This window comes from Meles meles, chromosome 9 (assembly GCF_922984935.1).
Source record: "Meles meles chromosome 9, mMelMel3.1 paternal haplotype, whole genome shotgun sequence".
NCBI lineage: Eukaryota > Metazoa > Chordata > Mammalia > Carnivora > Mustelidae > Meles > Meles meles.
Genome location: NC_060074.1, coordinates 12,309,430 through 12,337,181, shown reverse-complemented (window position 1 = coordinate 12,337,181; position 27,752 = coordinate 12,309,430). Strand labels below are relative to the sequence as shown.

At 44.8% G+C, this 27,752-nt stretch overlaps 1 protein-coding gene across 8 annotated transcripts in view; it reads right to left on the bottom strand.

Annotated features, from left to right (window-relative positions):
- SPATS2L (spermatogenesis associated serine rich 2 like) overlaps positions 1–27,367 on the bottom strand; it is a 173,449-nt gene extending 146,082 nt beyond the window's left edge. Inside the window, exons 1-2 of one of the 8 annotated variants that reach the window (XM_046018630.1) lie at positions 27,266–27,367; positions 4,668–4,717 (exon numbers count right to left, since the gene is read on the bottom strand). The gene's annotated coding sequence lies outside the window, so the exon portion shown is untranslated. The other 7 variants (XM_046018621.1, XM_046018624.1, XM_046018629.1 and 4 more) reach the window with 7 other exon arrangements.
- Positions 27,368–27,752: the final 385 nt, after the last annotated feature.

The following is a 27,752-nucleotide window of genomic DNA, read 5'->3' as shown; positions in this document are numbered from 1 at the left end:
GGCAACATACTGGATGGGAGAAGATATTTGCAGACCATATATCCAACCCAGTTTGGGGTTAATATCCAAAATACATAAAGAATTCCTATAACTTAACAACAAAAAACCAAACAACTCAATTAAAAAATGGGCATAGGATCTGAATAGGGATTTCTCCAAAAAAGACATACACATAGCCAACAGGTGCATGAAAAGATGCTTGATTTAACTAATTATCAGGGAAATGCTTTCAAAACCACAATGAGATATCACCTAACACCTGTCAGAATGTTGATTATCAAAAAGACAAAAAAAAAAAAAAAAATAACCAGTGTTGGAGAGGACGCAGAGAAAAGGAAACCTTTGGGCACTGCTGGTGGGAATGTAAACTGGTGCAGCCACTATGGAAAGCCATATGGAGGCTCCTCAAAAAACACTGCAGTAGGGGCGCCTGGGTGGCTCAGTGGGTTAAGCCGCTGCCTTCAGCTCATGTCATGATCTCGGAGTCCTGGGATCGAGTCCCGCATCGGGCTCTTTGCTCAGCAGGGAGCCTGCTTCCCTCTCTCTCTCTCTCTCTCTGCCTGCCTCTCTGTCTACTTGTGATCTCTCTCTGTCAAATAAATAAATAAAATCTTTAAAAAAACAAACAAACAAAAAAAAAAACACTGCAGTAAACTTAAGGGTGCATATTAACTTTTCAAACTAGTATTTTTATGTTCTTTGGATAAGTACCCAGAAATGGAGTAGCTGGTCATATGGTAGTTCTATTTAAATTTTTTTTTAAATTTTATTTAATTATTTGACAGAGAGAGAGAGAGATCACAAGTAGGCAGAGAGGCAGGCAGAGAGAGAGGGGAAGCAGACTCCCCGCTGAGCAGAGAGCCCAATGTGGGGCTCGATCCCAGGACCCTGAGATCATGACCTGAGCTGAAGGCAGAGGCTTTAAACCACTGAGCCACCCAGGCGCCCCTCTATTTAATTTTTCCACAAAAAAAAAAAGTCTTTCCTGGGTTCACTGCAGCATTATTTACAATAGCCAAGATACATAAACAACTTATGTATCTGTGAATAGATGAATGGATAAAAAAGATGTGGTCTATTTACATAATGGAATGCTACGCAGCCGTAAAAAAGAATGAAATCTTGCCATCTGCAACATCATGGAGGGACCTTAAGGGTGTTGTGCTAAGCAAAATGAGTCAGATGGAAAAAAAAAATGAGTCAGATGGAAAAGGATAAATATCATATGACTTCACTCATATGTGGAATCTAAAACAAAACAAAACAGAAGAATAAACAAAACAAACAAAAACAAGCTCACAGATACAGAGAACAGACAAGTGGTTACCAGAGGGGAAGGTGGTAGGGAAAGGGTAAAACGGATGACGGGGTCAACTGTATCATCATGGATGGTAACTAGACTTGTGCTGGTCACTCTGTAGTGTATACAGATGTCCAATTATAAAACCATACACCTGAAACATATATTTTTTGAAACTTCTATTTTTTTAAAAAAGAAAAGAAAATAGAGATGACTACAGATTACAAAAACCAAAGAACATAATCCACCTAAGGGAAGGTAATTTTAGTGCATCTCTTTGCAATCAATTTTAATGTGAACTAACTCTTCTGGAGCCATGATGAAAGCTCATTAAATTACTAGATTTATCTTTCCCTGGATTTTCACTCCTGAACATTCATTAAATTTGAACTGTAATATTAAATACATTTAACTCTGTTAAAAATAGTTTGAAATTTTCTAGTGAATTTATTGAAGTCAATTCTCTCAATCCCCCTCCCCATATATATATATATTTTACCTATTGTAATCACAATTTTCCTTTTAATGAGGGCCAACACTGTATCTACAAAATGCTCATTCAAATTTTAAAGGAATTTTTCACCAAAAGGATTCAAGTTAACACTCATATTGATCAAGCACGAAAAGTCAAAAATGTTAACTCTATACCCAGTCTGAGGAATACAAATACGAAAAAGAAATTAATTCCAACTTTAGTGTCTCCAATATTTCATAACCATCACAAATGATCTCAAAATGGCCTGAATAAATGGGACATACTTAGATGATGGTATTGTGGTACCAGCAAAACTGGCCTGCTCATCAGTCTCGCATTGTCTTACTGATAACAAACATCGTAACGAAAATTTATTATAGTGCCAGGTTCTTTCTGCATATTAGTTCATTTATGCAATGCTAGTTTCATCCTCAAAACAATCATTAAAGTAGGTACTATTATTCTTCCCAACTAAAAAGGAAACTGAGGTACAGAGAGGAAAGTAACTTGACTAAGGTCCATGGCAGTAAGTAGTCAAGTTAGATATCAAAACTCAGCTTCCTGGTGTCTTAGTCTGTACTCTACCACACTGTCTGGGAACATACTGGTTTCGTTGTTATCACTGTTGGCATCGTTATTATTCTGATAACGACAAGAACAGTTCTTTAAAACCAGAGCAAGCATGTGAACCAATAGGAGGGAGAAAAATCTATGTACATTTGTTTTGATCTATGAAAATTTTGTGAAAATGACTGTAACCAAGCAACTCTAACTCTGAGAGAACTAATTAAGAAATGAATTAAGGGATTCAATGCATACCCAAATTAGTCATCAGAGCTCAAAGATCTGGCGTTCTGGTCTATATCCAGCTTTGGCACTTGCATCCAAAATAAACATGACCAGATAAGAACCACAAGCTCACAATTAAAATGGATTTATATGGCTTATGCATCCACACGGGAGAGGCCTCTTCCTAATTGAATTCGGACACCTCTTCAGTTATTGTGGGTTTCATCTGCCATCTCCCTACTCTTTTGTAACTGCTGGCAATAGGATTATGCTGAGGGAGAAATCATTTCAATCAGTGATGTGTGCAGAGTGAGCATAAAAAGAGAAAAGAAAAGCCTTTGAACTGTAATTAGAAAATTCCTTCAGTGTGCTCATGTGACATATGTTTGAGACGACGACCAAGTGGCAAGAAGAGTTACAGAATGGATGTCCAATGTCACCGTCCTGGAATAAGCGGCCAGTTAAAAAGTAGTGTTCTGACATGCGATTAGAGTCATCTTTCGCAGGCCAAAACATTCCTGCTTTCCACCTCTAATGTGATTAGTGACGGACAGCTGGAGGCATCTCATTCTGACAAAAATATGATCAGAATTGTTTTCAGTTGGTATATCTTCCCATCAAGCTGTTTGTTGCCTCCTAGCAGAATAATCAGAGTTTCTGATTATTTGGTACGTTCCAAGAAAACAGTAATTGATTGTGCCCTTGCTTGTCTGATGGAGAGAGGGCTGCCAGAATTCACATAGTAACTCTTCAGTCGCCTAACCCAAGAAAAACTAAGTAGCGGGTGTGTGTGTGTGTGTGTGTGTGTGTGTGTGTGTGTCAGAGAGAGAGAGAGAGAGAGAGTGTGTGTGTGTGTCTGTGTGTGTGAGAGAGAGAGAGAGAGAGAGAGAGAGAGGAAATCCAGCCAGTAGTTTCCATAATAATTCTCTTTGAACAACTACAAAGTGTTTTCAATGGTGATTCAGAATTCAGATATGAGGAAGTAAAATTATTCTTTTCCACTCAATGGAAAACTACCAACTCCCACCAATGTTAATGGCTCTTTTCAAAAAGTTTGTCATTTTACTACTAAAGTATCAGGGTTACTGAAAAAAAAATCAAATTCAGATTCAACATTCATGGAAATATTCAGGTGCAGTGAGACCTCATTCATTTGGTCTACCTCAGTTCAGAATTTAATCATTTGACAGTGACCAGACCAGGGGTGATCTTTTCACAATGAATATCTGGCTTGCTAAGCAAATTAATTTAAACAAGCAAGACTACTGGGGGAAAAATAAAAATATTTCAGGTAAATATGATAATCAAAAATAACAACATGCTTTCTGTACAGCAAACACTTTTGCTGTATCCATTCAAATACTAATGACCGATAACAATAATAATTACCATTTAATTGAATGTCAATCTTGTACAGTTCAGGTTACATACATGAGCTAGAAATATCCCAACAACTCTGCAGGACGGGTAGAATTATCCCCATCTCAAAGAGGAGTAACCGAGGCTTGGAGAAGCAGGTGACATGCAAATACTGCGTAATTACAAGGCAGCCAAAGAAGGGTGCAAAGCCAGGTTGTCTGGCTCAAAAGCCTACGCCCTTCCACTCCCACTCAACAGTGAGTGAGCCCTAAAGACAGCACGACAGACTTCTAGAGTCACAGGACCAAGTTCTTCAACAACAACAGTGGCAAAAAGAGAATCCCTACAAGGAGGGATAGCCAGGCAGTCTGGTTCCAGAAATCATCCTTCTTGTCTGTAGAAAGAATGATTCCTTTATACATCACAAGGGCATCTTATCGCTGTTGATAGGTGGAAGTATTTTGCATGCGTGAAACTACTCAGGAGAAATGCACAGAAATAGTGATGGAGGTGGAGAAGGGGGATATAGGCGAGGCAGGAGTACCTTGGGTCCACTGCCCCTTCCCTGCACCCCATCACACGTGACTTCAGTCTACACCCCTATAGACAAGAACTGGCGAGGAGATCCTGAGGGGCTGCCAAGGGCTGTGATGAGGCCTCTGGGAGTCAGCGGATCGTGCAGGGACAGATGGGCCGTGGGCAATGGAAGAGAACATGGAGAAGGGAAGGAACATCTCTACTTACCCAAGAATCCACGGAGATATTTCTGAAAGCGGCCTGGATTCGGGAATGCTCTAGGAAAAAAGTAAATTTGGGAGGTCAGATCTCACATTTAGCAGGCAGTGTGTTCCATCACATCCCAGGCACAGGATCTGGAGTCAGGCAGACACGAGATTGGTCCTTCCTTACCTACGACTTCATAGCTATTAGGCAGATTAAGCTCTCTGTGCCTCAGTTTACTCAACTGTGAGAGGGGTATAAGAACATTACCCTCCTCACAGAGCTGTTGAGAAGACTGTATAATATGGAATTCATGCCGTGAACTCAAAACACAGTAGCTTTAATAAGTATAACAGCCAACATTTATGGTTTAGAAAGCGCCTGGCATTGCGCTAGGGCTTCAAATAGGCGAACTCTTCAACACCCCGAGGCGGGGCGCTAATGCCACTGGTGTTCTGCAGACATGGGAAATGAGGCACTGCAAGCTCACATGACGTTTCATCAGAGCGGACCGGGTAAGCGGTGGAGTGGGGACGTGGGACCCTCTGGCCCCCGAAGCAGGATGCTACACAGTGATAACCTGCCTAATTCATTACAAATAAATTTTAGCTACTGTTATTATTACTGTTATGAAATTCTCCTCTCCAAGAGATCGTCTGTAATGTTCCCGAAACCCCAGGGAGCTCACCATTTAGCTAGTCACCACTCAGGCACACAGACAGGTGCCGGGATCCTAAGTCACTAAGCCAACAATCACTTCAAGTGTCCCCCGAGATGCTCTGCGAAGCGCTGTGTGGGGCTGCGGGGGCTCGGGTCTTTGATCCTGGAGTCAGGTCGACCTCCGTGAAGCGAATGGGGAGGAAGCAAGGAGGCAGCAAGGAAAGGGGGGGAGAGGCTGTCAGGACACTGGGTACCATACCGGGCTCTGGCCCCAACTCTCTGGCTGGCCTTCTCCAAGTCAGCTGACCTCTCTGGGTTTCATCTTTAAATGAGAGGACTGACCTGTGATTCTAATTTACAATTCTATTCCAATTCTCTTTCTGTCTAACTAACTTCCTCTCCATAGTCCATTTTTGAGAGAATAGGTTTTAATTCTTCACTCATCCAACACACATTAACTGAACACAATGCCAGGCACTGGAACAGCGCTCAGGTTATCAACACAAGACTTGGCCTACACTCTGCAATTAGCTCTGAGAGCAGAATCAAGTCCCATCAAGGAAATCTTGGCGATCAGAACACCAGGGAAGGTTGCAGCCCCGAGGACAGCTGCGCACGCCCATTCTGGCCTATCTGAACCCCAGGAAGTGGCCCCAGTGAATTCTGCACCAATCCAAAACCCGGGTCTTACAGTGGGGGAGGGGGTGCCATGCTAAAATGATGGGGACAGATCAGAATGTCTATGAAAAGTAACTAGACAACCAGTGAAATGCTTGGGCTGAGGGTTTTTAGGTTTGTTTTCTAAGAGTAATAGTGTTGTGTGCGATAAACCAAAGAGATGAAAACTCATTCGACACTTGACTTGACTTTCTTGACTTTATTAAGGTATACTAATGACCACTTTGGTAGCAATCTTTGATGTATGTGTGTGTGAGTGCACACTCGACTGCTTCTTCGAGAAACATTAACTTTGACACAAGATGCTACTGACTTTATTTAAAGGTCGGTTATCACCCTTAAACATGTTTCTTTCACAGAAACTCCTCGGAGGGGAGTAATTCCGCGAGTATAATACTTCCATTAAAAAGACATCGATTTGAAAATATGCTTTTCAAGCTTTTGACAAAAACAATTTTTTGATTTTATGAACTAAAAAGGGCAAATAATGCTGTGGAGACAACGTAATAAATAACGAGTCGCCAAATAAGCTATTAAACATTTATAGATACAATTTTTAACACAGACTTTTAAACATGCCCCAGAATGTCCATCAATCTTTGATATGGGAGGAAGTAGCATTTTGGCCAAGTCTGTCTCCTACCACAACAGAAGTCAGTACAAGATGTTTATGGTTTTGTTTTTTTTTTTTTAAAGACTTTATTTATTTATTTGAAACAGAGAGAGAGAGATCACAGGCAGGCAGAGAGGCAGGCAGAGAGAGGGGAAAGCAGGCTTCCCACTGAGCAGAGAGCCCGATGCGGGGCTCGATCCCAGGACCCTGAGATCATGACCTGAGCCGAAGGCAGAGGCTTTAACCCACTGAGCCACCCAGGCGCCCCGAGAGCAATGATGGCATTCTTTGTGGGGTGGTTAGACATTTTTAGCATATAATTTTAGAAGGCAAAAAATGGGAGAACATATAAAAAATGCATTATTTCGATAGGTATTCAGGTAAAGTACCCTCTGCATGGAAGTCTACGCAGAGAATCTGGTGCCTAAACTGGTCCTGAAAGAGATTCCAAAAGTGTTTTAAGCAACGTCGTTGGAGTACGTGCATAAATGTCCAAGATGACAACTGGGGAACGACACTCTGTCGGAGATATAAAGTAGAGCTTTCTTAAGCTTGGAAAGAAAAAAGTTAAAAATTTAGTAGTGGTGACCCCTGGATAAAGAATTACGGGTGGTTTTTTTTTCCCTCTTTCTTTATAATGTCTCCGCTTTCCAAACTTCCTATAATGACCATGTGTTACTTTAACAATTTTTCTAAAAAAATCTTTTCGGTCTCATGATGTCTTATGGAAAGTCACCTGATATAAAAAGTGAAAAGGCTTTGGAATCAGACAAACTTGGGTTCAAATCCCTTTCTGGTTTTGGTGCCCTCAGGAAAGCGACTCGGCAGCCCCTGCTGCACAGAAAATGTAAATAATAACACATGTCTTGAAGCCCCATTTTGTCTCCTAGAGGTGAGATACTGTAAGTGCTTAGCACAGAGCGGGAGCCCAGGGAACGATAATTACTCTTCTCTCCACAATACACAGGGAAGGAATGCCTCTTGGATGACAGTAAATAAATTTGTTTGTGTTTCTAAATTGACTTTAGGCCATCTGTTTAGAGAAACACTGGGAGTTCTGAACAGGTAACTTTCAGAAATCTTTTCATAGTTAAAAGTTCCAAAAAAGAAGAATGAGTTTTTAACCCTACTCTCCTTTCCCTCACACTTATTAGAACCCTATAGTCTAAAAATCTTGGGTTCCCTTGTACCCGCTACAATGCTGCCCTGTTCAGAGATCCTCTGGTTGGGACGGGCGTTGGGGGGAGGGGAGAGGCGGACCCACTGGAGCACAGAGAAGCCACAGCTACCACAATCAAGATCTTTTCCATTTTCTCATTCCTTATGATTAAAGTGAGCAAAATAAATTATGGGATTGCTTAAATGAGGGCTGAGGGACAAGATTTTTTTTTTTTTTTTTAAAATGCTAGCTATGTTGATGTTTTCATCCTTCAGCTGAAGGTAGTTCAGTCAGTTAGGGCTATGACAAAATGTATGTACTCAACAAAATATGGCTGTTGGGGATATGCTGCCCTCGGATATATGTTGCTGTACCTTGACTACAGGAAGAAATATTGATTTAACTGGCTTTAATATCAAGTCCGGCATTTGTTGACACGTGGAAATGAAAAATATCAAAACCGTGAAAAGCTTGATATATAGGTCAAGTCCCATTTCAGCTCCCTCCGAAGGACTGCCCAAAGTCTTCTGCTATTTGGAATTGTGTTCTGGAGATGCTTGCCCCAGTCACAGATAACATGAATTTTCATTATAATGGGATTTGCTACATAAATGAATATTGGTATAGATTTTTATGTAATACAATTTATTGTAGAAAGTACAGCCAAAAAAAAAAAAATCATGTGTTTAACTTCTCCCTTTTCCCAATTCTGGAGGCATATCTCACTTTCTACCAAAGGCATGTAATGTTCTCTCCTTCTCAGTGTCTGATTCCTCCTTATTCCTCTCACGGTGCCTAGTACGGAGTAGGCACTAGAGAAATAGCTTAATAAAATGAAGGAATGAGCTAAATAAAATGTGGTACCAAAGCAAATGAGGGAAATTCAGAATAGATTCCAGGTTAAGAGAAATAAATTTTAGAAACTGATTCAGAATGAGTATACCAAGCAGGTTTAGCCCTTCCCAACTAGCATGCTCAAGTCATGCCAGGATCTGTGGGCCCTCACGTGGCTCCCTATTGCTAAACGGTCTTGTGTAAAATGTCCAGCACCCAGCTTATACACTTCCATCCCTGGGGAATGCCACAGGGACATTATAATCGTTAACTGCCTGAAATACCTTCATCAGAGTCCTCCAGCCCCTTCAGCCCTAAGGCAGCTAAGGATCAAAGTCTGTCCTTCTAAAGGACTGAGAGAAAGGACCACCGTGACTGCCTGGGAGCGATAAAAGGCAGAGAGGTTGGCCCACAGCAGCGGAGGGAAAGGCAGTCAGCACAGCCCCAGGATTGGGAGTTCCTTTGTTACAGCCAACACTCAGAAGTAGTTTCTGTGCCCTTAACTGGGACATAATCAGGGCTGCAGGGAAAACCGAGAGAGACTTCTGAAGAACTTGCTGGACACTGCCCAGTGTCAAAATTCTTAACCTCTTGTTCTCTTTTCTTTTCCCCTGCAGCAACAAATGATTACTTTAATAATCAAAGAGTTTCCTCTAACTTCTTATAAAGCTAGCTAGTTGGAATATGTTTTCCCACCTTACAGTTCTTCTCTTAGAGTCTTTTTTTTTTAATTGAAAGCTACAATAATGCATCAAATATCAAAATTTTCTATCTTCTATCTTGGGACAATGTAATAGATCTAAATGCCTATTTTCACAAAGGTCTTGACTGTGTTCAAAGGAATCACCTATTGATGCCAAGAGTTTCCTTCCTTCATCAGAGGAATAAACCATGGGCATGAGCTTTGAGAGACTCCAAGCAAGGGACCAGGGGTTTCCAGGGCAGAGAATGGGTCTATCCCATTATTACTGGATAAAGCCTGAGGAAAGAGGAGGGTCTGGTGAGGCTAGCCCCAAGACTGGTGTATTTTTGCATACATTTTACAAATATTCCCATTATTCATTTGGAAATATTTCAAAGGAAAACTGGCTTCTCCTCGAGCGGGATGACCCATGGCCATCAATTCATAACTTGGAAACGCATCATAAAACACTTTGGAGTTAACCACATGGTTTGCTCAATACATGTAATCCTTCACATGCCCCTTGCCTGGGCACCAGTCGTTATCTCTGTATGAGAGCTGAGGGAGCTGAGGGGCAGGGACGGTCAGGCAGTCGGCCCTGGGGCAGACAGCTACTACGCAATGGAGACACGTAGTGAATCCAGTCTGCAGACTCATGTCCAATTCCCTGTTCACAGTTACAATGACAGTGTCCAGAGTTAGCTTGTTGGGCCCTTTCCAGCTAGGACATTACCATGGGGGACATCCTCTCAACAGGTCAAGTTGGCGGTCATGTTCTGTCAAGATCCAAACCTTTTTAGTTGCTTGGCTGTGGGCGACACTGTTTATCCCCTGCAAGAACGAAGACGACTTAAGGAAAACTGGAACGATTCTTTTTTTTTTTTTTCAAGATTTTATTTATTTATTTGACAGAGAGAGATCACAAGTAGGCAGAAAGGCAGGCAGAGAGAGAGGAGGAAGCAGGCTCCCTGCTGAGCAGAGAGCCCGACGCGGGGCTCGATCCCAGGACCCTGAGATCATGACCCGAGCTGAAGGCAGCGGCCTAACCCACTGAGCCACCCAGGTGCCCCAACTGGAACGATTCTAATGCAAGAATGTGTAAGCTCAAAGGCTATAAAAATTCAAGAACTCAAAACCCAATATAGCTTTCTTTCTTTTTTTTAAGCAAAGATAGCTTTCTTGACTAGACAACAGTTGGTTATAAACTCTGCAACAAAGTACCTTTTCAATGTGAAATTTTACTACTAGGATTTTTTTTCGTTCATTTTTACTAAGAACTGAAGCCTACAAAATGACAAAATGGGATTACCCTATTAAAAGACAACTTCAATTGTTCCTTTGTTCTAAGAAACTGTGTTAGGTACTGACTGGCAATACCTACACCTTGATCTTCATATTAATTATGCATTTTTCCTACAAAATTGACTGCCACACTGCATGCTGTAAGTCAGATTTGAGAGCTGCCAAGATAAATGTTACAAATGGCTGACTTTTTAAAGACAACTTGTCAGTTCACCGAATAATTCTTTGGGGGTTTATCCCAGTATATTCCATGTCTCCCCTATATGATAGCTCTTTCCGGATATATCATCTTATAGCTAAAGCTAAAGATTTTTCTTTTCAACCCCTAATATAAAAGTAATGAAACTTACAATTCCTTTTGATGCCATCAAGTTACTTTGGCTGTTATGATCACTTCATTCCTATACTGATTTCTGTGAAATATTCTGATTCCTAGGCAGAGAAGTCATTTTGGCCTAGTCCATACCACTAAAACAAAGACGACCTTTGTATTATTGACTAAATAAAACCCGGAGGTTTGCTTTCATCAAATAATCCTATCGATGTCTTATTTCCTTTAGTTAACACCTTATTTTAAGGAGATTTGATTCCAAAACATATAAGAACATACGCATACAAGAGGTACTACTATATTGAGGAAGCCAAGAGTTCCAGCCAAGTGTCCTATCTTTGACGTGGTACCAAGTGACATTTTGTAAAAAGCACAATGGTAACTATTCATTCCACTAGCCTTAAAAGGATAGGGACGGACTGCATGCCAGAATGGAGAAGCTTAAGCTTCGAAATCAGACAGCTGGCTTCAAATACCATCTCCACCACCATTATCTCTATGACCTTGGGCAAACTACTTATCTCCTCTCAGAGCTTCTTCATCTGAAAAATGGGGGTAACCGATTTGCCTCAAAGGGGTTGCGGGAGAGGTAAACAAGAATTTTGCTGTAAAAAAATAAAAATTAAAAACTAGCATACAACCTGGTATATGAGTACATGCTATGGAACTGGTGGGTTTTTTTCCACCTAAAAACTGCCATTAGTGATACATTTGTAATCTGTTGTCTGTGCACAAGAAATAACGTAAGGGATATCGATGCTGGTGCTCTTTATGATGGCAAAGAACGGGATACGGCCTAAGCATAGGGAAATGATTACATTAAGATATATTCATACACTGAAATGTATGCAATCATTCCAAATATTTTTCCAGTAATATTTTACGACAAAGGAAACTGCTATCCTAGAATTTAAGTGAGGAAAACAGACCAGAAAACCGGTATAATAACAACAGCTCACACTTACTGAGCATGGACTATGAGCCATGTACCATGCTATGCATCTACATATATTACCGTATTAATTCTTACAATAAACTTATTACATGCATACTATTATTATCTCCATTTTATAGAAAGAGAAACTGAAATTTCGATAGTTTAGGCAATTTACGGGCACTACATAAGAAGCATAGCCAGGACTGGAATCTCAAACTGTCTAATTTCAAAGCCGTATTATTATTATTATTTTAAAGATTTTATTTATTTATTTGACAGACAGAGATCACAAGTAGGTAGAGTCAGGCAGAGAGAGGGAGAAGCAGGCTCCCTGCTGAGCAGAGAGCCTGATGAAGGCAGAGGCTTTAACCCACTGAGCCACCCAGGCGCCCAAAGCCATGTTATTTTTTTTTAAGATTTATTTATTTGAGAGAGAGAGGAAAAGTGGGAGAGCATGTGGCGGGGGAGGGGGAGAGGGAGAGAGAGAATCCTCAGGCGGATGTCCCGACACTGGGCTCAATCGCAGGACCCTGAGACCATGACCTGAGCCCAAATCAAGAGTTGGTTGCTTAACCGACTGAGTCACCCCGGCACCCCTAAAGCCCTTTTAACTACGATGTCACACTGATTCTTCAATACAAACTTCCTAGGTCCTCCAGGAGGCTAGTTTAAACACACGCAAACACGCACAAATGTAGGCACACATGCATACCCAAAGCCACACCACACAGGCGCCCCCGATGCTAGCAGTGACCATCTCTGAGTGCTGAGATTTTAGCTGACTTGTAATTATTTCTTATCCATTTCAGGATCTTCTCCAGATTCAAGGAGTATGCGTTGTTTCCACAATCAGGAAAAAAAAAATTTTCAAAGAAGAAAATGTGTGAGAGTATTTTGCAAAATGTAGAGTATTATACAAACGGTAGTATTTTTAGGAAGTGATGGTTTGTTCCTTCACTTACAGATCTGAGCTCCTCAGTGCTACTATTCTTTTAAATGATTTTTTTCTTTCCACTGAGTCCAAGGTAAAAAGCATGTAAGAAACTATTTAGAATATGAATACAACCAAATATAGGACAGGAAGCACCATATGTATACTTGACAGACATGTGATACTGACACAAAACTCAAAGAGCTTGTGTGTGGGGGGGGTGGGGGGGGCAGGGACATCTTTTCAGATAATACAGAATTTTCCACTTAGTGAAAACACATCTATTAGTGACATGATGCCATCAGCGCACTCTCTGTCATGGTCATGTTAAGTGCTACTGTCATGGAGCCATTGACGTTGACACCAGCACACTGTTTGGACATGCCTCATCCTGATTACTGTCTATTCCAGAAGGTGTGAATATAATGATGTGTTGGACTGACACCTAAGGAGTGATTTCCTGTCACACCACCAATTCGTTTTCGGAGCAATGGTTCTATAAAGAGAACTGAATGATGGACAAAAAAGCAATTTCTTTGAACCAAACAAGTTCAAATTATAGACGAGGGATGAATTTATTTTACAAAATTGTTATTTTTAAGTTAAACGAAAAGTAAGAGTCTTTAGGTATGCTTCCAGGCCATTTTTCAAAAGAAAAACAGATTAATACCATCTAAAAGTGACTCCAAATTAATCGTTTCACTTCATAACAGAGGTTCTATGATTGGCATTACGTGGATCAACAGTGACAGCATTACTGAGGCATTTGACTAAATCACTTCCTGACTCTATCTTCTTAGGCAGTCTGGGGAGAAGAAAGAAAATGCAAGTGAAAGATTATCAAACTGGTTAAAAGAAAAAAAACAAAACAAAAAACCCCTAACAAAATTCACATATTGATGCCAAGTCTCTTGTAGAAAGTCACAGGGCTGTCCTGGTCGACATTTGATCAATGAGAGAGAAAGTACAATTCTCAAACGTGTAATTAATAAGTGAAAGAAGTACCACTAATAAATTGAATTTTAAAAAATTAGAACTCAAAAATGTCTTGTTAGAGAAGAAAAATGATACGACAGAAATAGACAATATGTAACAAGGATAAATGTAAAATCATCCACACGGGGTCACACAATTAACTGCACAAGTACAGAGTGAGGGACATGTGGCTTTGGAGTAGCTGTTTTAAAAAAAGACTTGGAAATTTTATTTGACTTTGGACGTAAACCAACAACGTGCTGCCCTAGATTTAAAATGGAGGCCAACAGAATATTTGACTGGATTCATAAAAGAAGGGTGTCCTGAAGGAGTTTATTTCCTACCGCTTAGAGAACTCAGGAGCAGGGTGTTGAGTTCAAGATCCTTGCTTCTCAAAAGGCATGGGCGGCGCGGTGGTGACTGGAGGAGTGGTGGCAGGATGGGAGCTCTCGGCAGGAAATGCTGAGACCCCACGTCTGCCTGAAAAGAGAAGGTCCAATGGCTGTGGCCAAGTATTTGAAGACCTACTACAAGAAGGCGGTACTCTGGGGCACCCCAAAGGATAAACGGAGGCAGATTTCAGCATTCTCATCTGCCTGTGCTTCATAGTGAGTCTGGTCCAACCACACACGAGACAGGGTCCACATCTAAAGGCACTTCAGAAATACTGCGGACGGGGTGCCTGGGTGGCTCAGTGGATTAAGCCGCTGCCTTCGGCTCAGGTCATGATCTCAGGGTCCTGGGATCGAGTCCCGCATCGGGCTCTCTGCTCGGCAGGGAGCCTGCTTCCTCCTCTCTCTCTCTGCCTACTTGTGCTCTCTCTCTGTCAAATAAATAAATAAAAATCTTAAAAAAAAAAATACTGCGGACGACTGTCAGCACAATTTCCTCAGCACAGCAAATTTGTGAAGTCCTCATTCCTGGCAGGGTTCGAGTGGCAGCTGGCTGACTAGGATACCTAGTCAGGAAACCTGCATTGGGGGGGGGGGGGGTGGGAAAAAAAAAAACACAGAAAAACACAGCACCCACTATCCCTGTGCAACACACATCCTATGTTTCTAATTTCACATTCATAACTTTCATGAAGACAGTCCTAGGGCATTTATGTAAGCAATATCTAACTACGCCTGCCTTGATAAATGAGAAATAACTATAAATTTAAATGCAATCTGGAAGAGTCCAGAAGGTGAAATTCTACCAAAGTTTGGAAATTATAAATTAATGTTGTCATGGCAACCCTAGCTGGTATCATCCAGTGCGGCTGAAACAGTTCTTGCTCTGGGACTATCAAAACAATAAATGGGTTTATATATTCAATGTCACAAACCGGCACTCAATAACATTTTTAATGCTTTCGTTTTTTAAGTTTTGAAGCCGCTGATTTGCATTTTTCTCCTTGAGCGGTCGCTATTTTCACATGACCCTACAGTGAGGCTCTGGTGTTGCGAAGGGGTTGTCAATTGCATCCAGAGTCGAGGAAGTCACTGGGAGGCCTGTGCATGCACGGAATCCAGCCTGCCGTGCACACTTCACAGGGGAAGTAAACAGAGAGGACAGAGACTTCCTAGATCAGGATGTTAGGAGCCGCAATAGCCAGAATAACATCTTCCACTTTCCTCCTAAAAATTACAAGGCTGCCCACATTCCTATAATAAACACTCATCGATCAGAAGTGGCAGTATGTCGGATCAGACCATCTCACTTCTGTTTATGGCACTTCAATAAATGGGTTTTCTCAGTTCTGTATTAGCAATCACTGTAATGTATGAAAGCCAGCCCACACTGAGAACATTATTGCCTCCAATCAAAACCATTCTTCCCTTAGTACACTAAAGCCCTTCCCCCTTCTTGTAAGCAACAAAGCCGACAACAAAAGAACTTCCCAAACACCCACAGTTAAGGAAAGAACAGCTCCAACAAAGTAAGTGTGAAATCTGTCCCTGGTGTCTAATTTGTCTGAGTCTTCCTTTTCACGGTATTTTAGTGACTTCCTTTATTTGTAATTTATCAGCGAAGAATAGAAATAAAAGTTTATTTTGATGGCAGCGCACCTGGCTATTCAGAGATCCAAAGACTTGCTTTGCTTTTTTCTTATGTTATCCTGGCAGAGGATGTGAACATGCCCTTTTCCATGCCTTCGTGCTGTCCTCATAATCCCAGATGTGCACAGATGCAAAGCATCAGCAGGACTGGCCTTGAGCGAAACATGAAGGTAACCTCCTTGTGGTCCTTTTTCACCCCTGGATGGGGAAGATCTGGGCCCCTTGACCCAGATTGCTTATTTTCCTCCTTATTAGTCTCAGGGAAGGGTCCATCCAAGTATTCAACTGAAGGAGCACGTGTCCAGCACGTGTGAAGTTACCACTTCCCTAGCCTTTGCATTTTGGGCCCTGTGGCTGGGCTCTTGATATCTCCTTTTGTTTAGTCACAACAAAACACGTAGGTATCATTGATTTTACCTCATATACAAGAAAACTAAGACTCAGGAAGATTAAGTAATTTAAATAATATAGACAGCCAATTATATAAATCAAAACCAAGTCTTTCAAGTGCCGAATTTGTCCTCTTTTTTCTGATGAGCATTATTGATCTTAGGAAAGGGAACAGAGTTTGTATGTAGGCTTTCACATACCAGAGAGCAGGAGAGAGAAGCTCTTGCTATCTGGAGGGCCCTTTCGAGCAGTATGGATTCTGAAATCACACCGTGAAGGCTGCTACCTTTCTCATCTACACAGGAGACCAGCCTTCCCACTGGAGACAAAGAAGTGAATGTTTCATAATTTAGGAAAAGCCTTCCCTGTCTCTTCCCAAGTTGCACATAGGGTACACATGGGATCCAGAGACCAGTAGGGCAGCTCATTAGTAAGCAGTGTTTGGTGTCAGGGGTCTAGAACCAGGTAACAGCCAGTATCAAGGCAAGCTGTCAAACTCGCTGAGTTTCCTGCCCACTGCTGGCCGGTGTCGGTACTGAAGAAGCCTGGAAAGGAGTAGCGGGGACTCAGCCTAGGGCTTGTAGCTCAGCAGTAAGACAACCGTCCTAAGAAAGCTCGGAGAAATATGATGGGACCCTTACCTAAGGCAATCTGGGCTCTTTCCTACACTAAACACAAAGCAGGGACCTGGGAATGAGGGAGACAAAGTGAAACCTAGGGCACAAAGCGAAAATGCAGTTGCCCAAGAATGAGGATGAGTTATGGCTTTCTAGGTAAACTGCCCAGGCAAGGCAAACTGCAGGGCCAATCCCACAGGGAGTCTGTAAGGAATGGATGCAAGGGAGCTGGGACCCTCCTGCAAACGGCCTAAACTGGTCCCAGATCCTGCACATGGGAGAGCAATAACCACACCGACTTGGTCACCATTTTCTCAGGCCATTTTCTGTAGATCTATATCTTTTGAACTTTTATTTTTAGCACATGAAACTCTCTCCTTAGGAGAATTTTAGATACATGCCTAATATGCAGGCACAGGTAAAAACAACTGCTCAGGGGGACTCTGCCCTGAATCAAAGGGGGCTCTCGACAGAACACGATCTGCAGACAACCAGGAGAGAAGGCGCTGAGTCACTCTGCCTATCAGACTTCACTGGAATCTGATCCTGCTAAATTCTTCCCAGGACAGTCATGGTTTCTTGCCCGCACCTCCAGGTTTCTCCCTCCTGCCCCAGCCCGGTAAGCTCTGGTTTTCCTACCACTGGTCCGCTTTTCTACTGTGAAAACATAAAGCTCTGCATATCTCCTAGGACACAACATAGTACCTTCTGGGACTTTGAGATAGCCCATGCGCCCTTCTTCCAAGCCTCGGGGGCCAACTGATCCCCGGTGGCTGTCCTCGGTATCTCAAGGGCTCTCGCAGCTGTTGTCAGATGCACAACTCTGTGCCATACGTACTGTTAAGGGTCGAGACCCACTGGTTCACTAGTTTGTCCAGAATCCTAGAGCTCGACAGTGTGGGAGCTGAGCCTTGGACCACTGGGAAAGATCAGTGGCAGGATGGGGTGTCTCAGGGTCCCGTGCAAGACTCTAGATGCCACACAAGTCGGGGCCTCTCGGGAATGTGCCTCCACTTCCCTTTCCCTTGCTCCTACTGTCTATCTCAAACCTTGCCTCTGGCACACAAGCATCCCTGCCTCCCACTCGCGAGGGCGACTGGGTAGCCAAGGAAGACAGATGTGCTATCATCATGATTTCAGCACCGTGCACACTGCCTGTATGACTCCCGGCTGCAGCCTGCTGCAATCTGTCTCTTTGACTCTGAATCTTATCTACAGCATTCGCATCTCTGGATTTAAGAATGGAGCAATAGCGGCTTCTTTGTACCTGTAGGGCTGACTTAATCATTCAACGAGCTCATGGGCTTGGCTCATATAGGATGCATCTCCTGGGAACGAAGAGAAGTTCCCTAACGATGCTGTCCAAGAGGACGAGGATGCAAGCCACCCAGGTAATTTGAATTTTTCTAGTAGCCATGATTAAAAAAAAAAAAAGGTAAAAATAAACACGTGAAATTATTTCAATAATGTTTTATTCAAACTGCTATATCCGAAAGATTTGTTTCAATATGTAATCAATACTTGAATTTGTTAATGAAATATTCTACATTTTTTTTCTCACACAGAGTCTTTGAACTGGGGCATATTTTACTCTCACGTCACATCTCAATTTGGACTGGCCGTACTGCAAGTGCTCAAGAGCTACAGGCAGCTAGTGGCTGCCGTACTAGAGAGCACAGTTCTAGAATCTCTTCTAACTGTTCCCATCCTTCCTCTCATTCCTCTCCTGTAACAACTCATTTCCTCGAGTAGGGATGCTAGGGGCCCGGGCAGGGACCAGGATCATTACAGAAGACTTTGATACACACACACGAAGGGAGAACCAAGATCACAAAGGAGCTTTTGTGCCATGCTAGGGAGCTTAGATTTTATCCTGGAGAAGCAGTGACTCTGCTGGAGGGTTTTAAGCGGCAGAGAGCCGTGATCAAATTTGCCTTTTAGAAAGGCAGCAGTGTGGGGCACAGATTGGAGGCAGGCCAGGCAGAAGGCAGAGGGGCCGGTTATGAGGCCAATGCAGTCATCTCCAGAGAAGTAAGGAGGCCCTGAACCAAAGCTGTTGTGGTGGTACGAGTTCCAGACAGGTGAGGGCAGATTCCAAAGCCTCTGAGAAAGACGGCTTCAACGGGGCTTGGTGGTCAATGAAATGGAGGGGTTGAGGAAGAAGGATGAATCTAGAACAACTCCCAGATTTAAAAATCGGTGAAGTGGGTTTCATTGATTCAGAGAGAAACTACATTAGGAATAGGCCACAGGGGAAATCAGGAGAGAGGAATGACTCAGAAAACAGGTGGGCCACGTTTCCAGGAGCAGAGAGGGATCACTAGGGCGCACAGGTCAAAAATCAGAAGAGAATCCTGGACGATGGACCTGCCAGTGTGGAAAGTCAGAGGTGGCCGTCTTACACAGTGGTGCTGTGTAAGAACTGATCCTCCTACTGCCAGGAGTGGGATGGAAACAACCAGACCAAGAGGGAAGGGCCAGGAGATTTTGCTGGTCTCGTCCTCTGTTTTTATAAAACAAGAGGAGACTTACCCATGTTCATGCACTGAAAAAGAAGTTTGGTTGAGCCCCAGAGGAAAGGAGAGATACTAGAGCAAGGTCCCCAGGGAAGCAAGAGGGGATGGTGTCCAGAAAGATTAGGCTCAATAAAGGTAAGGAAAGGTGTGAGGAAGATATAAGGAAGATATAACATTACCGTCGTGAAACTATTTTTCCTTACTTAGGAACAGAAATGAAATATAATTATATAGGAAGACTTTTTAAAACTAGTACTGCGTATCATGTATAAAATCAGATAAATGCTGAGCATAGAAGTCACTTGTTGCTGGGAGCCCCAGATCTGTGGTCTGGGTATACATTTCCCCTACCTTAGTGCTTTACCTAGATCACCTTGGTTGCTCGGGAGAGTGACAGCGGCTCTGTATAGCTTGTGGCCTCTCCGGTTGGTCAGTGTCTGTGCTGAACGGATAGGTAAATATTTCAGTATCACCACGAATTATCTGGCAGAGCAGTGCTGAGAAAAAAGCCCGGGCTTGGGGGGCACCAGGCACCAGATGGACTCCTTTGCCACTTACCAGCTTTGCAGATTCAGTCAAGTTATGTAATTTCCCGGACTTCTTTCTCTCTCTCAAAAAGATACCCAATCCATACTTTGCAAGTCCACCATGAGGTTTAAATGAGATGATCAGTAAATGATACCTATTACGATGGTGGTAATTGTGTTCACTTTGTTCTGAATTTTTAGAATTGGGTGCCGCTGCTCATGAAATTGTGCTTTGCAGCGATCAACAGCTTGAGGCCTAAGGAGAACTGAAGCACCAATCCTAGTGTTTGCAAGGGCCCTAAACATCCTAATGGCCAGGGGCACCTGGATGGCTTAGCTGGTTAAGTGACAGACTCTTGATCTGGGCTCAGGTCGTGAGCTCACAGGTCCCGAGACTGATCCCCTCCTCGAGCTCCACGTTGGGCTCCACACTTGGGAGTCTGCTCGAGGAATCACTTCTTTGCCCTCTGCCTCACCACCCCCACTCACTCTCAATTGCTCGCAGGCTCTCTCTCTGTCTCTCTCTAAAATAAATGAATCTAGGGGTGCCTGGGTGGCTCAGTTGGTTGGGCGTCTGCCTTCAGCTCAGGTCATGATCCCAAGGTCCTGGGATCAAGCCCCGCATTGGACTCCTTGCTCAGCGGGGAACCTGCTTCTCTCTCTGTCTGCTGTTCCCCCTGCTTGTGCTTGTTCTCTCTCTCTCGCTTGCTCTGCATCAAGTAAATAAAATCTCCTAAAAAAATAAAATAAGTAAATCTTTAAAAAATATATTAAAAATCCTAATGGCCATCCAATGTTCGTGTCCTTTCTCCATCACAGTACATACTCAGTCTCGGCCCTCAGATGCCTGACATCTGCTCAACACCGAACTCGCTGCTCAACCTTTCTAAGCTTCGGTATTGCCCTTCAGTAAAAGAGGGGTAATGAGGGTTTGTACTTGAGAGCACTGTTGTGAGGATAAAAGGAGATAAGGCATGTATTTAAATGAGACACTGCCTGTTACAGCCTGTGCTTGGATACATTTTGGCATGGGGGGGCTGGGGGCTTAGCCACCTCATGAAACAGCACAACCCGTAATAGGACCACCCTTCTTACGCTGACCCCAAATCTGTCCTAGGTTTGCAGTTCGCGGGGGTAGCTCTATAGAATCAGAACTTGTGTTCTAGAGAACAGCACGTTTCCTCCTTTACTGAGCTCTCCTGGGTGCACTGGGCAGTGCCTCACGGCCGGCTGGCTCCTTGGGGCCCGACCTCTCCCTACGTAGAGTAGTACTATCAAAGTTTCAACCTTCAGCCGTGTTTCCATAATGCAGGAGACCTTTTGCGTGTTCTGACAAGCTGGATGCGACCCAGGAATGCACTGGTTCTATTGCTTCCCAGATTTATTTTGGGCTTTATGTCATGGTCAGTTCAGCACTTGGCACCAAAAGTAATTATCACAGGGATCTGTGTATCCTTCACGTTTCATTGTTGAACACTGCAGCCCACCAAGGCCCGGGGGAGCTCCGGAGGGGGTTCAGCTCAGGAGTAGGGGCAGCGATACAGGGCACTGATGTTCTAGTCACAACTCGAGAATGCCTGGCCCTCCCTAGCCCTCGCCACCGTCCCCCTCCCCCCGTATTCCCAATAACAGCTACCGAAATCTTTCAATAACAAGCCCAGGCAACTGTCACTTTAGAAAGGATGCACCGCCTCCCAGCAAAAGGAAATCATCCCTTCTGAGCTCTCTCAGACCTTTGTTTCCGGGTTACACGTGTCATTTCTCCTGCTAAGACTATAAACTCCTTCCTGGCAAAAACAGGGTCTTGGATAAAGGGAGTCTCATTGCAAGTTTAAAAGAACTGAATTCTACCCTGAATACAATATGGTGTTGTGGCGACTTCCCCCTACCTTACCTTTCATCCCTGGATGGATCCCCAGATGAATTTTTTTTTTTTAAATTTACAAGGAAGTTTTAAAATGAGAAGGCTGGGCAGCCCCTGCAATACAGGGGATTTTATGGTCGATTAGCTAAACTTGGATTTAACTGAGGACTCCAGCCTAATTGTTTTAGGTATAAAATCCTGGCCTAAAGCCTGAATGCTTTTATTTTTGCTCGCTACTGAGACCCATCACTCCACCTTAAAATAACGACAGCCTCCTTAATTCCAACTCACAACTGCCAGCCTCCATCATTATCTCGACTCTGGAAAATGCCGAGGCCTCAGAATCTCACAGCTGATGAATGGAGAGGCTGATTAGAACCACGGAAGAAAAATGGGAAAAAACTCCTTGACAGATGTCTCCTTCAAATGGCTGTCCCTTTTATCTAATGTCAACATTAATTTCTATGTTAACAAATATTTATTGAGTTCATGACTAGGTGTCAAGCTGCAAGCTAGACTCTGGGGACATAATGGTGAGCAGGACACAGGCAATTTCAAACCCCATCATTTACAAAAAACTCGCCCTTACAGGTTATTGATTCTATTGGTACACTTTCAAGAGTTTGCTATGCCAGAGCCCTGTAGATGGTTCAAGGACAGCATACGGGGTCCATCAGTGCCCTCAAGGAACTTGCAGTCTAGTTGGAAAAGCAAGATGAAGCATATAACGGCACGGGAGAGTATCTGATGGTCTAAAGGGACGGTGCGGACAAACGGGCAGAAGAAGAAACCAATGACTAATGTGGTCAGGCTGACTTTAACTTGGAGATGGTTGTTAGGTTAGAGGAAAAAGGAAAAGGCCTTCTAAAAGGCAGAGCATGAACAAAAGGGTACACAATCATCTTAGAAGGGCAGTGAGATCCAATTACCAGGAAGAGAAGTTTTCATGTTGGAAAGAAGGAGAAAATAAAGTCAGGGTGTCAAATTTGGGCAAGACTGTGGAGTATATTAAAACCTGGTCGGGAGGTGGGACTGAAGTTGGGGGGGGGCACACAGAAAGAACTTGAACTAGAAGAAAGAGCACTGGCTTTTGAATCAGATAAACCTGAGGTCAACACAGCCTTCCTGCAAGACAGTCCTTGGACAGGAGTTCTAAGGAGAGGAGTTGAGGGAGGCTGATGTGGAAGCACGCTTAGTGGGAGAACGCACTAAGAGACCAAGACATAGTGGGCTCTAATCATCCTGGAACGGTGATGGCCAAGGACCAGAGCTATCGGGGAGAATGAGGAATGCGGAGATGTAGGGACTGGCTCAGAGAAACTATTACAAACTATTACAGGTCTTGATAGAGTTTTACTGAGGGAATGAAAGGAAGAGAAGTCAGGTATGGTCCCTGGGTCTCAAGTCTGGGTGATGAAGAGAATGCTGGGTGTCAAGAAAAGGGAAGTCTTTTCATTGTGAAAGGAACAGGGTTAGCAGAGAATCTGAAAGGTTTGTTATCAGCCATGCAGCCTTTAGTCTCACAGCAGGACACCCGCCATGAAAAGTCTATTAAACAGGTGCATAAATGGGAACAGTACTAGAGATAAAAATGTACATGTCATAAGAATAGCTAACACCATCACATTTAAGAATACTTTATTAGAAAATAAAAATACTCGCTATTAAACAAAAACAATGGGTCTGATATAAATAGCAGAGAGAAATACATTTTCGTAGACTGTTTCTTAGTTCTGGTACTTAGGGGATCCTATCCATTACCACAACACTGAACGAATAAACTTCTGTAGAAATTCAACATATGGCCTATTTACATAACAAGCATTACAACTCCAAATTAGCCATTTTGATGTGTCAAGGAAATAACACCTTCATAGCAGACTACTTCAAAAAAGGAAAGAAAAAAAGAAAGGTTTGTTTTTCTTTTATAATTATGTATACTTGGTTTTTAACTGTTTGTATCAGGAAAATCGTATTTTAATTGTGTGATTACACTCGAAGGCAGACGAGTGATGGAATGAATTGATTAGCTGAATTATGCACAATCATTCAGAAATCAATAAACAGACTCCATCACTTATATCTTTCCGTATCATATAACTGCCCTCATGTTCTGTGTCATGCTGATAAAAGCGACTATTCTCTGTGTACAAAAATTGTTAACAGTCCTATGATTCCATTATCAGAGTCCGGAAACGGTCTACAGAAGATGACAGGGCAATGGGTGGGCAATATCTATCCATTATGTACAAAACCCACTCCACTTTCATCAATGACCAGACAGGTGGTGGCAGCTTGGATCTTACTATGAGCAACCTCAACTTTTTCCATTTCATCAAATCGATAACCAAAAGTTCTTGTCCTGGCTCCCACCATGGGAAGCTGATTAAGACTGTGTAAAGATAATAGGAGAAAGACCACCAAGGCGCCTTTCATACATACACCATAAATGAATAGTCATGGTTAATGCCAGTCCAATTGTATGATCACAGACTGAGAAACTGATAGAAGTTAGAAATGAGACGTCTCTAAAGCTTCACTTCTTATGGCAAGTATTTCCATTTGCACAGCAAAATTGATCTACGAGATGCTTCCGACTGGCAGCACTTCAAAGACTGCAACAGTGTGGCCTAAGCATCTTCTTTCCACGATCATTATGAAGTGGTAAAACAGCTTCACAAGCCCACAGATAGCCATCCCCACAATGGCCACTTAAAAAAATCAGTGGGAGCACAGAAACAATCAACTTCAGACTTTCATTAGGGAGCTCCCTAAAACGACACGAATACAAAAGAAGTTTATCATCCTGCTTGTCTAGCTTAGTATGTTAAACTAAGTTGATTCCTAGGAAATAATTTAATATTTTCAGAGGTGGGCATTAAAGAGAGAAAGAAAATTGGCAATATACTCCTTTGCCAGATGTTGAGTTTTTACTATCCTCTGAAATATTCCCTGCATTCAAGTGATTTGTATTTTTATGCAAATTCTCCTTGGGGGCTAGGCTAGTCGTGCCTGCGCAAGCGCCCATGCGTGTGTGTGTGTGTGTGTGTGTGTGTGTGTGTGTGTGTGTGTTTAAAGCCACACGGCGGGGGGGGGGGGGCGGGGGGGGGGCCTGGGTGCCTCAGTCCACTAAGCTTCTGCCTTAGGCACAGGTCATGATCCCAGGATCCTAAGATCCAGCCCTGTGGGGCTCCCTGCTCAGAGGGGAGTCTGCTTTTCCCTCTCCTTCTGCCCCTCCCCCCTGCTTATGCTCTCTCTAATAAAAAAAAAAAAAACTTCTTAAATAAAGCCATACAGATACAGAATTGGACATATTTTACATTCTCTTCCTTCAAAAAACAGGTTTTAACAAAGCTTGAGTTTAATCCAAAACACTAGAGACTGCAGCCATATTTGCCATGTTCAAAAAGAAAATCATTCCCAAGTTGATTTTCGTCAAAGAGCCAATAAATACTATCATACACATAGTTTTAAGCAGTAGAGTTACTTGATAAAACTGTCCCCATGCATACAACACACTGCTTTCCAGTTAAGTGTCAGTTTTATAAAGCCAATGAATTACTTTATCCAGAAGGCAATCTTAGTCTTTATTTTCAGAGTATCTTTCACAATAATTGGATTTGTTACTTGAATATTCTTTTTTTTCCTTCAGAATGAAGCAATTTTGACTTCCTGTCCCTTCTTTTCCTGCCATCTTGCCCATCTGCTTAACCTCCAGAAAACAAAATCAGTCAGAACGGCAATGAATTGTTCCTCTAAGACAAACTAAAACGATGCCATAAAGGTCACACGACAATACTCTTTCAAATCCTGGAATAAGCCTCTTAATCTGCATAGGTTCTAAAATCTCGGAGACTTTTTTTTCTTACTTTTGACAGGACAGGCAAAAGCTTTTAACATAACATTTAAATTTTTTTTAAAGCAAGTGAAAAATGTCACATACAACGTTTTATGTAAGGAAAGAGGCTGTGTTTGAAGTTCAAGGTTTTTCACCAGTTCTCGAGCTACAGTCTGTAAAGGAGAGGAAAACGCTGTGCAGAATCTCTAGTGTCAGGTCTCCAAAACCTCAAACCAGGACTGCTGGGAACTGGAAGCTCACGAAGTTCACAAACACCCCCCCCGCCCCGGGAAGCCTCTACTCGCGAGGATGCGAAGCCGCGATCGCATCTCTGCCCAGGTGAAGTCTCAGCCCTTCACCGCCCACGTCCGCCGCAGGGATTAACCGGACAGAGTGCGGGCGAGCAGGGCCGACCTCCCGAGACACGCCAAGGCCAGGGTGCCGAGGGCGCCAAGATCGCTCTCCGCGCCTCCGCCACAACCGCCGCCTGGTCCCGAGCCCCCGCCGCCGCCCGCGGACGCCGGGTCCGCCCGCCCAGACGCGGTCTGGGCGGCGCGACCGCTTCGTCCCGCGGGCCGGGCGCCCGGCGTCCGGGCGCATCACCCCGCTTGCCACCGCGGCGACTGAGCGGCTGCGGGGGGCCAGCGCATCCCGCTCCAGCCCGGCGCCGCGACGCGGGCGAGGGCGGGCTCGTCCCGGCCGAGGCGGGCGGCTCCGCGGCTCGGAGCGAGGGCGGCGGGCGGCGGCAGGTCTCCCTCCGCTCCGCGCGTGGAAGGGGGCGCTCGCGCCGGGGCGGGCAGGAGAGGCACCGCGGCCGATTCAGATCCGGGGCGGGCGGGTCCACGTCGGAGCGCGGCGGCCACACGCTCGCCCCAGGCGCGCAAATGTGCGCCCGACCCGGCGCCTCCTCCCGCCCGCCCGCTCTCTCGCTCGCGCCGGCCTGAGAAAGGAAGGACGCTGACCTCCGCGTCCGGTCCGCGCCGCCGGCCCGCGGCGGCGCCGAGCGGGGGCCACACCCAGCGCCCCGGGAGGCGGCGGGGGCTGGGCGGCCCGGGCTGCGGAACGCGCGGCCCGGGCCGAGCCTCCGTCCCGGCCGCCCAGGCCCCGCCGCGTCCGCCTGAGCCCCGCATCCCGGCCCGGGCCCGCCGCGCGGGGAGCGGGCGGCGGCGACCGGGAGTCCCGGGCTTACCTCTGTGCGGAGCGCCGGCTGCTCTGTCCCGGGCCGGGGGACGGCGACCGGGGGTGCGGTCGCCGGGGAAGGCGCGGCGGCTGTGGCGGTCCCTGCGGCGCGGAAGGCGGGCCGAGCGGGAGCCGCTGCCTGGGCCGCGCGCCGTCCGGAGCTCGCCCCGTGCTGCCGGCGCTCGCGGCGGAGGGCGCAGCCAGCTCGGCCCCCGGACTGGATTCCTTCACTGACACAACTCCGGATCGGCCGGCTCCACGCAGGGACACTCCCGCCCCTCGCAGGCTGCCCCCGCCCGCCGGCCGCGCGGCCAGCCCGCCCCTCCGTGTCACTCACCCGGGCGCACACACCCCGAGCCGGCGCCCCTCGCTCCCGCGCGCACACACACAGCTGCTCACGCCTCCCTCGGGTTTTGTATCCGCTCACACGCACGTTCTGACACAGATGCCTTCCCTCCACACGCCCTCCCTAGCTCCTTTTCCCACCCCACTTTCTAGAAGAATCCCCGTACAGCTTCCGCACTTTGCTCGCTTGCCCCACACCTACCTCCTCGCCTTTCCCCGAACCGCCACCTCACTTCAGCTGCCCCTGCTATTCGGAGATTTTTTTCACAGCCCGCACGTGTTGCAGGAGAGTCGTCCTCCCACACCCGGGAGGGTGAACTTTGCCCCTCCTCCCCCTCACCCCCCCCCCCCGCCCCCAGCACTGTCTACGAATGCAGGATGCTTCTCCTTTTAGAAGATAGTCATGCTTTCTGGTCCGGAGCCAGGCTCAAAATGTAAACACGGAGAGCCGGTTTCCAAATGACCTGAACGACGAGGCGCTTAAAAAGTCCTGGGGCTCCGATCTGTGCTCAGATCCCGGCTGACCCGGAGCGCTCTGGCCCCTCCCTGTCGCTGCCGTCTCACAATGGGCTCCCGGAGGATGCGTTACTCTAACGCGTGTAATAACCAAGTTCCAGCTCGACACCTGGGCATCAGCCCGCGGGTTTCTACCTGGGAGTGCAGTCGTCGGGAAAGTCAAGGCAGTTTCT